At 37.0% G+C, this 18,499-nt stretch overlaps 1 protein-coding gene across 1 annotated transcript in view; it reads right to left on the reverse strand.

Moving 5' to 3' along the window:
- Positions 1–18,499, reverse strand: part of LOC144662785 (uncharacterized) — a 269,859-nt gene that overhangs the window by 64,758 nt on the left and 186,602 nt on the right. The gene's annotated exons all lie outside the window — the stretch shown is intronic.

Here is an 18,499-nt window from a genome sequence, read left to right on the forward strand (position 1 = left end):
GCAGCAGTTTCGCACCCAATGGATTTTCCTTTTTTGGGGGGGAAACCAGGACTGGGTTAGCCAATGAGAAGCTACCAAGATTACTTCTGCTTGATCTTCTTCCTCCTTTTGCTATAGACTTCGTTGTAAAATTAATCACGTTCTCATTTTGCAACAACATGAATACCGGCGTGGGCGATCAATTTTTTTTTCGTACGAATATCCACATTATCCACCAGGAAGGATTTATCCTTTGCCAGGCCCTTACATGTTTATTGATCGAGGAAATCCCAGCCCATCTCCTCTTACCACGAGTACAGATTCGTTGCCTGAATTCCTCCAGTTCCAGTTCAGCGAAGACAGCTCAATGCCGGCATCAATCCTATCTACCTCGCGCCTCGTGTTTTGGCGTGGTTCATCCACCAGATTATGTCGTTTTTTATCATGTTACTTTCAAACTTCCAGCCGGAATTATTTAGAGCAGTTATTTTTTCAATCTAGAGTTGTCTGTAAAAAAAAGCCTGGGATATTCTATGCAAGGGGAAAAAGATACCATAGTTCCCACTAAACGAGCAACCGGTCTAATTGGGACAAATGTAGATTGCAAGATCTTGTGTGCTAAGTCAAGAAGCTTACCAAAAATTGCGATCTTTGTTCTACCACACCTAGATTACGCAGATATTGTCTGGGGTGACCAGCCTGGTCTTGCAACACAGATGACACAATTACAATCTATTCAAAATCGTTTTGCGAAGAAGATCGTTAGGTCGAAAATGTCATCAGCAGAGGCCCTGACGTCGTTGCGGTGGGTGTCTTTAAATGCAAGGCGGGTCGGTCATCGGTGTTGTGTTGTGCAAGATGCAATGAAAGGTAGCATCCCCGAACATTTCGGTGTTTTCGACAACACGGTTATAATACCCGAAATGGCTAGTACATGCCCAAAGTCAAGGCCAAGAACGGAAAAGGGAAAATGCAAAACATTTTATAAAGCCATTAATGACTGGGCCACACTACCTAGTGTTTTAAAGAAACTGATGCTGAAAACTATTTTTAAATACAAACTGAAACAGTTTTTATTAAATCATTCTTATCCTTAGTTAGTAGTATTTTAATTCTTGTTCTAATTTTTAATCTTAGTTAGCGTACCGCATAGGTTTTATCTTTTTATTATATTTTAGATTTTAATGTATTTTAAGGTTAAATATTTATTTTTTCAGAGGACCCTCCTGAAAACCACCCCTAGGTGATTGGAGGCCTCCTCTTAAAATATTATGTATTATTATTATTATTATTATTATTATTATTATTATTATTATAATTATTATTATTATATTATTTATCTGTAATGCTAATGGACACGTCCAAAGAATTTTAAATAAAACCCTGATGTTCAAGGAATTGTGTAGGCTGGACAACTGATTTAACCAAATTAGGGCAGAAATTCAAGTCCCCTAGCAGGGTTAAGGTATCCTGAACAGTGGAAGAACATGCCTCAGTAGTGTCTCCTTCTAAAAAGGAGTCATTTAAATACCCGCTAGAAACATGCCCATTGAGTCGCAGATGGATGTATACAGGTTTGAGTAGTTTGGTGAACACTCTAGGGGGGCAAGCGAGACCTTGCGCAAGGCAAGTAAACTGATGAAGCTTCCTTTTCCATAGAAACTTCAGATATTTTTGATGTGACCTGTCAACAAGTACAGAAAAATAGGCATCTGAGAGGTCAATGGATGCCATAAAACAACCAGGTTTCATCAAGTGAACACTGCTTTCAATTTTATCCATCTTAAAATGATGGTAGACATTTAACGATTGAATTCTTTCAAATACAAAATCATTCTGAAACTTTCAATTTTCTTTTCACTGAGCAAAACTGGCGATATGAATTCAGTGGATTCATGGTGGGACCCAATAATGATACCCCGTGACAGAAAATTTTGGATCTGCTGATCTAAGGGCGCTGCCGCCTATGTATTCAGAATAGTAGACCTAACTCTACCTATTTGAACGGGTTGTATGTCATAAAAGACAAGATTGTAGACCTATACAACAGACAGAATAGTTCTGTCAGAGGTATTATCTTGCGACTTAGCAAGAAAGTTCTTAATTCTCCCACAAGTAATAGTAATGGGTACAGGGCTTACCTCAGGTTGAAATATGACTGTTTCACAGTCTGTTTGTTTTGTTTTTGTCTCGGTTTTGGAAGGTTTCTTTCTGTACGAGGGTCGATTGCTCCTCTGATAGCCTCTGGCTTCGTGGCTGTTCTGGTTGCAAGGGCGCTATTTGCGCACCCCTTGGCCCAAAAAAGACTTGGGTGGGCCTTTATACTTCTGAAAGCTAGCCTTAGTGGATCTTGTGAGCTGTTTGGCTGCTTTGTTACTCTCGGTAACTGTGTTTAGCCATTTGGTTAGCTCGTCACCAAACAGTCCGCTTCCAATTGGATGCTTGTTATTACACAAAGCGTTGTAGTTGTCATCTAAATCTGTTTTGAACAAGTCACGGCAGCAAATTTTCAAGTTGTGGTTAGCGGCCGCTACAAGAAAAAGAAAATTCGATGCGGTTTCAGATAAACTCTTCTTTATTGGCATTGAAGCACCTGAATCCAAAGATTCACTCACTTTTCCTGTCATGTCCGCAAGGGGAATTAGCAATATCCCAAACCTCGGGATTGACACGAATTTGAGGAAGTAGTTTGCTGTTTGTGGGTATACGAATGTTTTCTTTTCGCCGCTTAGTGGCTTATTCCTTAAGACCACTGGCGAGTATTTTGTTAAGAACGTTTGCATGTTTTCCGAGATCGCTGGTCCCTCGACTTCGTCCTCCGTCAATTCGTTGACAAATAAATGTACCTTTCCACGATTTCCTGATTCTCCCGTCGTTTTGGAGTTAGGTTGATTGTCCGGTTGTGGCTCGGTTCTGGGTCGTTTGGTCGGACGGTCTTCCTCATTCTCGTTAACAGTCAACGGGGGATCGTTGGCATCATTCACATCTTGCAGTAGCGACGCATCGTGAGCCTCTTGTAAAGTTTTCACAACGGGTCTTGCACGAGGCTTGTCAATATGTCGAGTTTGTGGAGAAGCGTAGTTTCTCCCTCGCCTTGAGCAGAGTCAGTGGTCTGACTCGTGTTTGCGATAGATGTGGATTGTTGTTTTGAAGACGATCCTGTAGGTGAAGTGCCTTTTCCTGTCAAATTCTGGAAATTTGACTCGTTCAGTGACTCCTTGGTTACCTTAAGCTTGTCGTCAAGCACGCCGGAACCCGACGCAAGCATGAATAGTGAATAAAACCACGGGAGTTATAAACTTTGCTTGGCAGAGATTGCCGATTTATGATAAACGCTAAGAATGACTTTACGATGACTAAGATAAACACCAGATTGTTCTGTGCTAACAGACCAACATTGTCAAGATGGCGACCCAAGCACAAAAATTGACCAGCTATGTGCATACACTATATCATGGAATCTCTACTGCGGTGACCTGGTAGAACTACAGTTTTATTTATAAATGTATTGCATTTATCTTCTGAATCATTGAAGATCCTACCTGACAGACAGACAAGACAAAGCAAGACAAAAGAAGTTTAAATTTAAGGCTCTACCGAATTAAAAGCACAATGAAATTACTCTTTTACATAGAAATACGTATTCAAATGACGTTCATGCATGGGAAAGTACGTATATATTATTAGTATCAAGCATGGTGTGATTATACACCGATAATGGCTTGTTATGTTAACCTTTAACCATGCAACCAATTCTTTTTTCTGGCTTTTCTCTTTACTCTTAAAACTTCTTATTCCACATTAAAATTATGAACAGTTCTTTAAGAGTTCTCCAAGATTAGCCCCTGGTATCTGCAGGCCAGCCCACTCACAGGCTCTCCAAGCGAATTGTGTTAATACTTCATGTAGCCGTCAATATATGGGAAATTCAGTTCTCAAAATACTAAATCTGGCAGTGATAAATGTGGAAATAAACTTTCATTACTTCAGAATGGCGTTGTTTTTGCGTCTACTGTGTGCTCCAGTGTTAATCCGGGGTCATTTGAGGCGAGTTTTTGAATCAGTCAAAGCTCGGTGTAGTTTTTCTTTAAGGAGGCTCGATGTAGTTTTTTTTAGCCGAAGGGTGGTTGTATTGAAAATTAAAATTATCAAGGAAGCCAATGCTCGATTTTTGCCAAAATACACCATAATGATCAAATATGAACAAATTTTTATGTTTTACCCGTCACTTAATCACAAAGGTTACCATACCAACCACTGACGTTTTCTTTTTTTCTCAAACAAGCTTGATTTTCTCGAAATCTAGATTGACTCTTGGTATTCATTTTTTGATATGTTTAAGTATAGTAGATTGACTACCTGTACACAAAATGTTAGGAAAATCTGTAAGACCGGTTTCAAGTAAATTAAGAATAAAGTTTATGTTAATTCCTCTTATTATATGGCTACAATAGTACCTCGACCTTGATGTATTGACCTCGCTGTCACTCGGTCAATACATCAAGTCCCGGTCTGAAATTCCCCTGTAATGCCCTCACTCTCGGTTAATAAGTAGTATGTAATTTCCTACAATTAGTCCAGGAGCAAATGTCGCTGAAAAAAGTTCCGTGGGAATTTCGTGAAGATTTTTGCCGACCAGCTGATTATACTGGTCACAGGTCTTAGCCCTATTGAGACCCGGGGAGGGGGCTTTTCACGCCAGCGCTGACTTTGAACGCTTATAACTTTTTCAGGATTCCACCAAACGCTGCCAAACTGTGCGAGTTTATCTAAAATTTATCCGAAAATAATTTGGTAGGATAGATTGTTGTGTCAGGAACTTGACATCACCATGGCAACGGCATTTTGACAGGCATGTTTTCCCAAATTTGTAATTTTCGTATTTCTATTAATGAAAATTAACTTTAATGCAAATATTTTCACCTTTTTAAGGTTGGTAAGCACAGTTCTATTGATTTCAAGTACTTTGCAGTAATTTTGGGTGGCTTTCTTGCGTTTTGGAAAAATCCAAGATGGCGGATCCAATCTGGCGGCTGCTTTGACATCGTGATGTAATTGCACGTGATGTCACGTAGTCATCCCAGGTGATGTATACCAAAATATAGATATTTTGACATACTATCCATCCTAGTAGCTTCATTGTGATTGCTGAAAGTTATTCTAGAAGCTACATGGGGGGACTCGTAGTCGCCCTCGGTTCTTCTTGGACCGAGGGCGGTCCAAGAAGGTCCAAAAAAGCCGGGTCTGAGGGGCCGGGCAATTTTTTTTTTTTAAAAAAAGCTCCTCTGACTGGCTAAGCTTTGAAACAACTGATAACTTCCAATATCAAATTAACATTTTTAGATATTAATTACTATGATATAATCGTTTATTGTTTTAAAACTGTTAAAACCACGACATGTTAAGTTTAAAATTAACAATAACTGCAGCAACAAAAACCTATTGGATGTGAATTATAAGAGGTCAAAGATGGCCATTATTTTGCAAAATATCCTAATAGAATGAAGTGCGAGTGTTTCGGCTCTGAATGTGGACAAAGAGGAAAATCAATCATTTATTGAACTTTTGTTTCTTAGGCGTTTCAAAACTAGACTGCTTATTAATTAATGGTAGAATAAACCGTTATTATTACTTAAAGAAGCCTTGAGGTCTATAGAAATTTTTTCATGGCAACAGGGAAGTGAACAAGAACCCGCGATAGGATGGGATACTACTCTTGCTCAAATCAACCGTTGCATGAAGGTTGCAGGAGGACTTATTGGGATCACTCTAAACCTAAATGCTAGAGCAAAGTTTTTTCTTAAGGCAAAGCAAATGGCTGGGATGTCTTCACTGATGCAGCTTCTTCACAACGCGAAGACAGAGTTATTGATTGGTTGTTGACCACAATGCGGAACTTTGCTAACCCGTTTTAAGAAAAGAGTAAATAAATTTACAATTGTAGTAATCAAAGTGGTTTGTCTTCTTTGGGATCCTTCACTATTCCTGGCCACCAGCTTTTTTAATTTGTCATCGTCAACGAGGATCTCTCTAGCCTCTTCGACGTTCGCCTCCTCAATGTTAATTAAACTGAGCGTTTTCGTAGTCCTCTCCCCGATTCTTAGAGGATAGCAGGTTCAAAGTCATTGCCTGGATTTGTCGAAAAATTAGAACTTTCCTTCGCAGACTCACTCACTTCTATCAACTTTGCAGTTAATTGGTGAAAAAGCTCGTTACAAAGTTGTCGGTACTATAGCAATTACAAAATCCCAATGCGTACTTTCGGAATCTTTAATCTTTTGTAAAGCCAGTTTGGCACGCATATTGATTGTTTTGATCGGCATATCAAAAACGAAAGAATAACCTGTTTATTATAAAATTTAACAAAGTGGAAACCGCAGTGCGTCTTTTCGGGAACCTTTCTCCTGTTGTTAAGTGTGTGTCGAGAAAAAAAAACATTTGTTTTTCTTCAGCGTATTGTTATTGTTTTAAGCCACTGTTGATACCTCGCCCATGTGAAAAATAAGCCGGTTTTTTTAGGCACCTCGGGAATATGTGATTTATTCACCTCGGGCTGCGCCCTCGGTGAACAAATCGCATATTCCCTTGTTGTCTTAAAATAACCCTTACATATTTCAGTGAGAGTAACTGCGCTCAAATAATACGAAACAATTTAAAAGCGCCTATTTTAGATTAAAACGGGTTTTTTCTGAAAATTTAATTCTTGATTTACTTGGAAACGCTCTTACAGATTTTTCTAAAATTTTGTCAAGAGTTAGTCAATCTACTAAACTTTAACATAATCAAAAAATAAACAACAAGAGTCAATCTACATTTCGAGAAAATCATCCTTGTTTGAGAACAAAAAGAAACGGTCAGTGGTTGCTATGGTAACCTTTCTGACAAAATGACCACTAAAAAATTAAAATTTATTAGTGGTCATATTTGGTCATTATTGTGTATTTTGGCAAAAAATTGAACATTAGCTAACCAGAGAATTTTAATTTTCAAAACAACCACCCTTCGGCTAAAAAAACTACATCGAGCCTCCTTAAGAACGAAGTGAAAGGCAGGAGACTCGGCCTGTTTATCGTCCACAGGTGAGCTCGCAAATCAGTCTCGCAAATCATTCTTCGCTACATCAGCGATGTAGCGAAGTAAATTTCCCATCATATTCACTCGTCTCGGTAATTGTACAATGTTTTTAGGTAGATAAATTTCCGATATTATTCAGTTGATTTCCTATCTTCCGATGCGTGCGACTTTTTTGGCGGCTACGGCAGTTTTGGGACTCACGACAGCAGATTGCATTCTGCGCTCTCATTGGTCAATCCAAATTACCAGTCACGCGCAACAGCAGATTGTCTAACGTACCACAAAAATGGTCAATCCATTTAATATATGTTGTGGTTCAAAATTTTTGTTAGCATTCTTTGCATGATCTCATTAGGGAAAAAGTTGGAATTTTTTTCTGATGGGGTTAATTCAAATTGAGTTATTTCTGAAGGGGGGTATTATGTCAGCACTTCTGAGTTTTCTATCTCTAGAGGGGGAATTTTGACTTATTACTTTGTCAATTGGGAGGGGGCGACTGAATATAAAATAGAATGGCCCACTGAAATTCGGAAAATTAAGAAATAAGGAATAATAATAGGAAAATTGAAAAATGAAGAAAGTTGAAAACACTGTATCTGTGATAATATAACAGCAATAAAAAGAAAGCTCGTTCACTAATCCATACTTAATTTGGCAAAGCAGGTTAGAAAGGCAACAAAGCTCAAGCTTATAAACTTGTGTTTATAACTTATTTTGAGTTTATAAACTTGTGTTATTACTTGAATAATAGTAATAACTGTCATTATCATGATCATGATTATCATCGTCATCATCATCATCATCATTACCATCAAACATCTTTACTGTTCAAACTTTTTGCAGGCATAGAGGCATAGTTAAATGGTTGGCAAAGTAAACACATTTTTCAAAAGCCCTGCAGCAAAGGAAACACAAACAACGTTGAACTAATGTACTTACCAACCACCTCAACTGTTACTTCATCTTTCAGTTGCTCCTGAACGATTTCGTTGAGAATTCTGATGGTGTATACGTATTTCTCATTTCTCTTCACCTTTTTTAACAACAGCTTTGCAGGAAGAAAGGCAGTGTAGTCGTTCTTGTAAGAATCTTTGGCATAATTAAACGCGTTATCTTGGTTTCGCGCTGCAATTTGCTCTTGCCTTGTATCCCCTATCTTCAGCCTCCTAAAGCTTAAGGTGACAAAGTATTGACTTGCAGAGGCAGTAAAACCCCATGTGAGGTTTTTGCTTGCTCCTTCCAACACACGTACTGTGCGTGGAGGCTTCTTTGTGAAACTGAATGACTCTGAAACAACACAAGAAAATAAAAAACAAACATAAGAAACTCATAAGTGAAACTCGTAAGTGAAATAGGTTTCCCTTTCCAGAAAAATCAAAAACTCATGCAAACACAAAATCAACCTTGTCCCAGGGTCTTCTCGGCGACGAGTTTTCGAAAGCGGAGTAGACACTGCTTCAATGTTGCTTTCGTCTATTTTAAGTTATTTCCAGGGCAATGAGGCATTAAAACGGATACGTTTGCAGCCATCCATATAAAACGTTGTTTTATATAGGAATATTAAAATAGAATTTACAGGAAATAAATCTATTTTAGATACACACAATGCAGGCTATTTGTTACTTAAATGTTTGCCTAAGTATTGCTTTCGTCTTTATTACTTATGTCTGCGGCAATTAATCATAAAAAGGATATTTCTCTGTGCTTTAAATACAGTATAAGGAAAGGAAAAAGTCACTATTCAATTATATATAGTGATTACTTCATGGTTAGTGAGCGTCTACGATTTTAAGTTAAAAGTTGTAAAGGATGACAGAAAAAACGAGCAAGAGCCGAGAGTGAGTTTATTATCACCTCGTTTCCTAGCAGCGGGGAAAAGGTGTTAGTAAATATATTCAAAAGGACGCTATTTTTTTTTTTCAACCCGTTAACCGACAATTTTTGATGGTGCGACCATTCAAAATCAGTTATTTTTGATCGAAATAAGTATTTCGTTTTTTTGTCAATTTTTTTATGCTTGCTCAATCTTGCTTGCAGACTTGACATTTGTTAGCCTGAATTTCAGACATCCCTCTCTGGTCGCCTACTCCCGAGAAGGGACGTCTGAAAAAAAAAACCGGCCGTAATGCGGTGTTGCAGCTCAATTATTTGCCTCAGCCTTCGGCTACGGCAAATAATTGATCTGCTCGCCACTGACAAATCACGATATTTTGCTCATCCTCGTCCAATAACTGTTAATTCTTAAAATGTAACAAAGAATAAGCCTATCTTGGAGTTCAGGACTTTGAAATTGCAAAGAGCACGTTTTCAACACTACAAATAATAATTTGGTTTAATTGTATGCGCTTATTACTGTGGAAAAAATAAACATGAGCTCGTTGATTCTTGTACTGCTCTTTCACAGGCTTACCACCATAAGTTTATGAGGTCACAGCATGCCCATATGAATATTCATATTTATTCACTAATTGATATTGTAAATATTTAATTTAAGCTTTCTAAAATCGGCTTTTACGACTTGTATTTTTAATAAAATGAAGTAGACATATTTTGCAATGTTTAGGTTTGTTTTTATGCCGTTTTCTTGGCGCGCGTTTAATATTTCCAATGGCAATAAGTAAATAAATTAGAATATTTATATGGGCATGCTGTGACCTGTGTGAACCGCCAAAATTTATTTTTGTGTCGCAGAAAACCTAAAAATAATTGTCCATTTTTATTAAAAGTTGCTATATTGGAGCACTGAAACTGTTAACGAGCATCTTTGGCTGCGGATGGCGGATTTCAATTTCAAATAAGAAAGGCTAACGTTTTAAAGTTGTTCCGCGCGACTTACAAAAAATCGATATTTCTAGCGGTGGCTTGATTTATATCCGCATTTTAAGGTTATAACTTCCTTTAGATGTTCAAAGATAATGTGATAATGTTTTTTATGGGTTAAGATGCCTACCACTAGTTTTAGAACAGTTTAGACCAAAAAAATGGGAAATCCTTGTGATATAGTCCCTTTAAAATAAATCAGATGAAGCGAAACCAAAACGCAACAGTCATTGACGTGTTGATCACGTTAGTTGCCTGTCAAATATACCACCAAGCTGGTAGCAGAGTACTTCCTTTTAATTTTTTTAGGTGGTGGCGAACCAAAAGTGAAATAAGCGGAAATGCGGCTCAAACGCTCGCTGACTATTCTATGTATAAAGATTTATACAAATCATTATACAGTTATCATTATCGATTAGTCACATGTGGTGTCGCCTTTGGAAAATTAACTTGCTAAATCTGAATATATATCATGTATGGCTCAGGTTATTTGCTGTGACTGTAAGGAGTCTTTTAAAATGTGGCACAGTCATGTCATTCATGTTTTCATAATTTCGTGGACTTCCTGTTGGGTGATCACGTTCTAAGTAGTTGCATTGAAAGAAGTCAAACGTAAATTTCTTTCAAATAAGTCTCAAAAGTCTTAGTACGTTATAACCACTGATCCAACTGATTTGTTGTGAACACAGTGTAAATTAACCCAACTTTGTCAAACGCGCCTCACTGAGCTGCGTTGATCTATATTGTTGCAAACGCCTATAATGTTGTCTGTAAATACTTTGCAATTATTTCAAAGGTCTTCGTCATGATCTTGATCTTTCACAACGCTACTATTATTATTAGTTAAAAATGTAAATATATTTCCCACTACACGACCTGTAAAAATGAAATGAACTAAATCTTAAACGTACCTGAATGCGGAAGTATGAACACGATTAATACATGTAAAAAGTAACCTATGGAAAGGACGTTTCCACCCATTATCAGTATGAGACAAAATGTTTGGCTTGCCCAGGTGTTGTTATCATGCCCACTCGAGGAAGCCACCGCTTTTATAATGTAGCTAACAAACCGTTACTCAGCCAATACGTTCTTTATTTGAATAGAGTCACACTTCAGTACTCAAGTCGTTCAAGTCACGCATGAGCAACTGAAACTAGAAAAAGCATTAAAAAAAGAAAAGGAAAGAACTTGCATGAAAAATGCGCCGGATGACGAGGAGACATCTTGAAGACACCACAGGTGCGTCTTACAATTTTAGTTATTAGACACGACTGGGAACAAGTCAGCCTGAGCGACGAGTGCTCAGGAATATCACGTTTTGTTTGTTTGCCGAGGGCAAATTTATATTAGTTTTGCACACTACATCAATATAGGATTAAATATATTGAACAGATAAGCAATATTTTAAACGCCTACAGAATTACTCATAGCATGATCTCTTCCTTAAAGATCGCAGTTTTCCTAGAGGGAATAGTTTTTTAAAAAAGCAGTTCGAGGAATACCATCCGCTTCGTGGAACCACGGATGGATGTCCACGGATAAAGATCCATACAGATTTTGTTACTGCCTAATGCAGGCTACTGTTTATGTAGATGTTGCTCTAATATTGCTTTCATCTATTTTTAGTAGGGTCTATGGCAATAAGGCATGAAAACGGAAACGTTTTCATTCATTCATAAAACTTTGTTTTAAATAGAAATAGTACAATAGAAAATATTTCTATTTTGGATACATGTCTTCATGATCAGAACATTTGTCATGTCTCAGATAGAAAGGAGACACTTTTTTAAAAAATGTAAATGTTGTTTATTTTACTGTTTTTAAGTGGTCTTGCTCTTAGCTTCGAGATAGTTTGTTTGCATAACGAACGTGGTTAATAAAGAATCCCAACTGGCAGGAGGCAGACCAGTTGGCTATATGTAACGAAGTGTGCCCGAGGATTTAAAATTGTGACTACTGTGGCAGGGTAAAGGATTTGAACCCAGGACCTCCGGGCTACAACAAAAGCGCCATAAACTACTTAGCTCCTCTGCTTCCAGGCGGCACTTTTGTTTGTCGTTTCCATGTTTTAGGTACTTATTGGTATTTCGTTATGTTCACCTCAACAACAAACAACAGCAACAATCCTTATTTGCACTCTTTTTGCCTTTACAAAGTTATTTGCATTCCAAGATATTTTTATAAGTGGTGAAATCAGAGTACTGGCTGCCTGGAAAAACCATAATGATAACCTCTTCTACAACATTTAATCAACACAGGCTCAGTGAACATTGATGATTTTTTACCTCGACTCTGTCTTGTTCACTTCGCCTTCGGCAAAAAATTGTTAAATAAAAAGAGAACTAGACTATATAAACTCTTTACGCGATTTCTCAGTTCTTAACCTTTATCATAGGCAGGAGCGTAAAAAGCAAAGCGTGAAGCTTAGTCGGCTTGTAGTTTCGATTTCGTCGACATTTTCCTTCTTAAGAAACGAGAACAAAAAAGCAATGCTTTTCAGTGCTATGGTATTGAGAACTGTCTTCTGGTCCTCTACTGTACTCAAAACGCCAGCCATTTTTTCACTCGCATCTTGAAGCAGATCCAAACTTCGCACCATTCAGATCGCGTGAAAGAATTTGATTGGCCCTCTGTGAGTGCCTTTGTTTATTAACCAATCAGAATGCTCTGTTTGTTTCCCTTTTTTGCACCGATTTCCTTTTTTTCTGCACTGTATTTCCTCATTTCTGCATCGAATTTACTACAAACTGCATTTCTCTAAGCCAATCAGATTTGAGAAATTATTTCATGTATATTATTAGGACATTAAAAAACGAAATTAAGTGCCTCGACACTAAACCTTCTTCTTATTTGATATTTAATATATCTGACTGGATTTTGAAAAATATGCCCGCAGACTTTTCGGTCCAGTGCAGTGGGGCCGCTAGCTAGGAAGATACGCGTATAAAATATGTAATTCTGTGGTGTTTACCTTGTGGTTTCTCTCCATATCTTTCATCGTTTCCTTTAGTTCAGGAAACGTTGGTCGATTACTTGGGTTTTGTTACCAACAATTTAGCATCATGTGATATCCAATCAAAGGAAAACAATGAACAACAACCATAGTAAATGCATTATAAATAGATAAATAGAATAGTTGATTTGATCGGTACTCAGTTGAAAAATAATCAGCTGCGAAACGTGTGCCGTCTGATGCAGAATTGGAAGCTTAAAGAGAGAATTTTGTTCAAGTAAGAAAGGAAAATCGGTTAAAAGCGGTTTGGAATACGTTTTTTATATAAAATTGAGAATGCAGCAAAATAACAATACATATACATTTTGTTATTCACATGTGGTGGTTTCAGTTCTGAATCCCTCTTGAAGTTTCCTGGCGATTTGTCGAACGTTAATTCCTGAATTTGGAGCTCTACCTAGACGGGTGACCTATAGTAAAGATCTCGTACAGTAGTACACTATAGCTGTAGCTGCGAAAAAATAAAAAAAAAAGTAATACTCGCATGGAACGAAAAAAAAAACATATGCTTAAAGAAGAAATAGTTCATTGGGGGATGGGGATGGTGAAGAGGTTACAAAGAGAAATTTAAAGGCTTACAATTCTCCGTTTTCTTCCTTGACAATTCTAATTCTTTTCTGTGTTTTGCATACTATTACCCCTAGTTATCGATAAAAAAATTGTCATTTCTTAGAATTAGGTAAATCTTTCAAAATATCACGGTTTGTTGTCAAAAACGTCCCATTCACCTTACGCGCGTTGTAGACCGTCAAGGGTAGTATCTATTCAAGGGGAAGTGTGTGGCCCATTGTGTAAGTCGAATAATTATTTGCAATAATTATTTCTGTGTTTTTTCAATTTAGAAGAGTTACAACTTATTTATATGACCTCTAAAACAATAAAAATGTTCTTCATCGGTCTTTCCTGTTGCCTTGTTCTGGTTTGATTGCTTTGAAGTTCCACCAACATCCATCCATTACTTTATTTTATTATTTTTTTTTTCATTGTGGCTTACCTGTAAACTAGCTGGTGCGTTCCCGCAGATCTTGTTTACCATATCTACGGGACGCACCGAAACCATAGCTAAGTGTAATGACCACATTTAACATTGTATTGTATTATTGTATTGTATCCCACCCCCTTGGTTAGCCTGCGCCTTTTTTGTGTGTAAAAAATCCAATGTAACGGAAACAGGAAAGCTGCCCCGCGTGTCCTTGGCCATGATGGGCAGTGAGAGGAGACAATTGCTGTTTATATTTCAGAACTCACACGTCACTTTATGTTTTGTATGTTCCATTTAACAAAGCTTTTAAAGTGGAAATTGCACTTGCAATAAGTTATTTTTTATACTCACTACAAAAGACGATTCATTTCTTATACGATATAAGAAAGAAAAGGCTGTCCATTAATAAGTGGTCATATACATGCATCTTATAGGCATGGACTCGGCATAATAAAGATACATGTAGCAGCAATTTATTGAAAGTAAAGCTTAAATATAATTGCTAGTTGTATACTTGCTTGAACAAAAAATAGGTCCGCGATGCGTACGTGTGGGGGCTTGATAATTCCAAATTTCATTCTTCCTTTTTGTGAATTCATTTAGTACATTTGCAGTTTAAGCAAGATCAAAAAAGGACGCTTTTTGACGTTTTGTTCTTTTGACAAAGTGTTCTTGTTGAGATTAGTACGTTACTTTTTGTGTTTCCCTACCAAAAATAACTACCTTATCTTTCCTCAACAAAAATAAATTCCAATTCTTGCCCTGTTCATCACTCTTTTTTCATTTTCGGGATTATTTTTTCTCAAGCGCTAAAGTCGGTTGTATTTGTCTCAGCAAAATCTTTGAAAAGTCGCAAAATCGAAACACTCGCAAAATACGCAGTTTCCCAAATGGCAAAATTTAAGAATCGAAATAAATAGTAGCCTTAAGGTATACATTTAATACCAAAATCATTGTGTATAAAAGGAGTGGTTAACTTGTTGGTAACAACTTGAAGTACTATTTCAAAAACGAGTGTGAGTGTTTCATCACGATTTCCAAACACGAGAGAACAGATGAAAGTTAATTATGTATTCCGGTGGCCATATCTCAATGGTGTATTAATACCAATAGTTAGCAAACAACATAAGTTTTGTTGAGAAAAAACCTCTTGAAGTGAATTTTGAGGAGACATAAACGGGCCATCGTTAGATGTCATAAACACATATCCTGTTAACGACTCACTGTATTGTAATGTAAATGTATACAATTTGTCAAAAATTGAAACAATGCCTGGCACATCAGTTAAGAGCAAATAATCATTTGTCCGCACAGAATATCTTATAGAAGTGTACAGGTTATTTCCAAAACCCAAAATATTATTCAAAGTTTAAGAAGTCCATGATGATAAATAATAGCACTAAGTGACATTGCTACTGTACACGTTGCTTACTAGCATTTTCTCCAAAGAGAGATTCATTTCCTTGGCTGTAGTCAGCACATACTGTTGTTGTTAGGTCAATGATATTAAATATTGTAGGGCCTGGATTTTCCTCCACATCATTTGCTTGTCTTATAATCAATTGATTATAAATATTGCAGAATGTCATTTGTGTGAGCCAAAACTTCACTTCGTTCCACATTTTGTATTGTCCAACAACTTGTTTCAACGTTGTTAAGTAAAACACATTCAAATAAAACATCATTAACATCACGTTCCAAAATTGTTCTCTCATACGTACCAGCTTTGTTTTAACAAAGTTGTCATGACTGCCGATCCTGGACCGATATTGTTCAACTGACATCCCCATAGTCTTTTGAATCTCCAGCTACGGTTTTTGAGTCTAATGCTTGCGTGCGCTTTGCGCATGCGCATTAGACTCTTTGTTATATGAAAAAAGCTGTTAGCAATCCCAAGGGAATGGTTCGGGATCGATAATCGTTCGCTGTAATGTAGAAAACAATGATCAGCTGCAAGAACGGACTCCGTACGGACACGCACGATTAGTTTCAATTAAAAACAGCCAATCAGCGACACGTGTTCCCACGCATAATTAAAAGTTCTTTCTCAAGTCACGATTATTCAACACTTGAACAGGACGAAATAATTTTCCAGTTAAGACATTTGTAAGCTTTTTGTGAAAATAAATCTTCGTTTTCAGTTCAGTTAAGCACTTGTGTTTTCGTCTTGCTTTTTTGCAAGACGTCTTTGAGAAAAAAATATTTCGACGGCGACTCGCGTTTATTTACACAATGCGACCAAATATTTATTTTGTTTTAAAAAATAGAAAACTCTACCTCGGTTTTTGTATTTAAGTCATTCGAATTTTGACCAATTTTTTCTTTACAGTGCAAACAAAAACCTTCAAAAATAAAAGATGTACATGGATAAATGTAAATCAAGTTACGCAACTAAATCAAAATGCGTTTGTTTGGCCGCTTTGCAGTATTACACTGTCCCGGCGTTTGCCATACACTGAAATCGAATTTCATGCTTTTACGACTCTCAGAGATCTTAAGTTCTTCTTACAGCTAGAAAAATCATAAAATGGTTACATTGATATGGAAGTGATGATTCGCGAAATTTGTACATCATGATAAACAGTCTTCGCTCCTGTGTATGGTAGCTCGATAATAATTGCCTAGTTTCCAGCGTTCAAAAGGTCATCATTATATTGACGTGAGCATTTACACCCGTTTTTAGGAAAATCTGTCACTAAGTGCTTACAGTACAATGGAGTAACAGTCACTATTTCAAGTGCTTTTATTGCAAAATCTGTTTCAAGAGTCATCATCAAAATGGTGAAAGATCTGAAAGAAAACGATGTGAAGTTCTTCAACCCTTGTTGTAATGAACATGCTTTTTGTAAATCGTCACGCAATCTTGTCCAAATGTTTAATCGTTTCTGCTTTTACGGACAATACGGAAGAAGTAACATCAACTCCTGTTCATACTTTAAATTTTGTGAAGCATATAACATTTATGACTGTTTCGTTTTCATCCATAATCATCCACAATGCCCCTAGCTTGCTATAAGCATTTTAAATTAAACTCCCGAACACAAACCTCTAACCAATTTTAACCGGCTTACGAAAACCGAGCAATCTGTATCACTATGCCATACGGCATTAGACTCATGTCACCCTTGGTGACCTATTTTTAAAATATAGATGACTGAGCAAGTGAAATGTGACTCAGTATTATTTCCAGTGTCCATTTCAGGCTGTATTAGTATTGCTTTTCAGTGGCTATTTCAGTATATAACGTGCTACCTCAGTGAGGATCAAGCCGAGTGAATATTGGCTTGTGTAAGCGTAAATACCCTTCTTGAATTGATGTGCAACCTGCACAGACTTCCAGACAAACGAAATGTTGGCTAGTATGACTTCGTTAGCTGCTGTAATGACGAGCAATTACAGGAACAGCTGAAATCAAAAACAACAATAACAAGCCTTCTTTATCTAACGCAATCACAGCAACATTTGCGAGGCATGAAAAGAAATTGATATGGTATAATACACCAAAACAAGCAAGACAAACAAGAACTTACCTTGGAAACTCCAGCGAAAATGAACGTCGTCAAATTCTATCAAAACAGTCCAAAAAAGAAACCGCACGAAACGACGCGCCAAAAGCCAATATGGCCGATTTCTATTTGACACGACCTCATTCCCAGGTTCTCTCTCATTTTTTTCCCGTCTCCGGGCCTCAGGCTCTTTCGCAGAAGACCACGTGACACAAGCAAACCCACACACAAATAAATCCCGCAGTCGATGCCATTGTGAGGGCTTTGCGCCCACAAAAATGGTTGTAGTGTCTACTTTACGAGGTCAGTAAATTTTTAATTTTATTTTAAAATATCAACTTTTAATTAATTATTGCTTAATTAACTAACCTATCGGTTACTTACTTATACTTGCTTGGATAGAAAATGGTTGTAGTGTCTACTTTACGAGGTCCGTAAAGTTTTAATTTTATTCTTAAAATATCAACTTTTAATTAATTATTACTTAATTAACTAATCGATCGATTAGTTTATTAAGTAATTGTAATCATTTTTAATTTAATAGATTGATTAAATTAAAATTCATGTTAAATGTTATTAACTGTTTATAAAATGTTTGTCTATCTTGCTGGCTGGCAAAAAATGTGAAAAAAAAATCCTGGGAAAACCAGCCTTTCATAAGTGGCGTTGGCTGGGAAAAAGCTACCTCGAAACGGATCCTAGCTGGCAGTTTTATTTACATATCTACTGCTAGCTGGTTGTGAAGAGCGGATATTTTTCTCACTGTTGTTAATTATTAACTGTAAATCTGTAAGTAGATGTCTCTTAATCGCTTCGAGCAATGACAAGTCGATTTCGAAAGTTTTTCCGTTGGGTTCTTCTGTATACCGCAAATGATCTAAAAACGCCCACTCTCAAATAATCTAATAAACTTATACTAAACTAATAATCTAATATATGATCTAATAAACGCCCACTCTCAAATAAACGCCTCGTATCTATTACGTTTGTATTAGACGCCCCTCTAGTAAACGCCCCCTCCAAGAACCACCTAAAAAAACCAAGGAAATGCTCCACGGAGTAAAATCACGCAATATCGTTAGTTTCTTGTTTGACTCGGACATCGAAGAGGCCAACAACACT

This window comes from Oculina patagonica, chromosome 8 (genome assembly GCF_052425735.1).
Source record: "Oculina patagonica isolate OP01 chromosome 8, crgOcupat, whole genome shotgun sequence".
In the NCBI taxonomy this organism is placed as follows: domain Eukaryota; kingdom Metazoa; phylum Cnidaria; class Anthozoa; order Scleractinia; family Oculinidae; genus Oculina; species Oculina patagonica.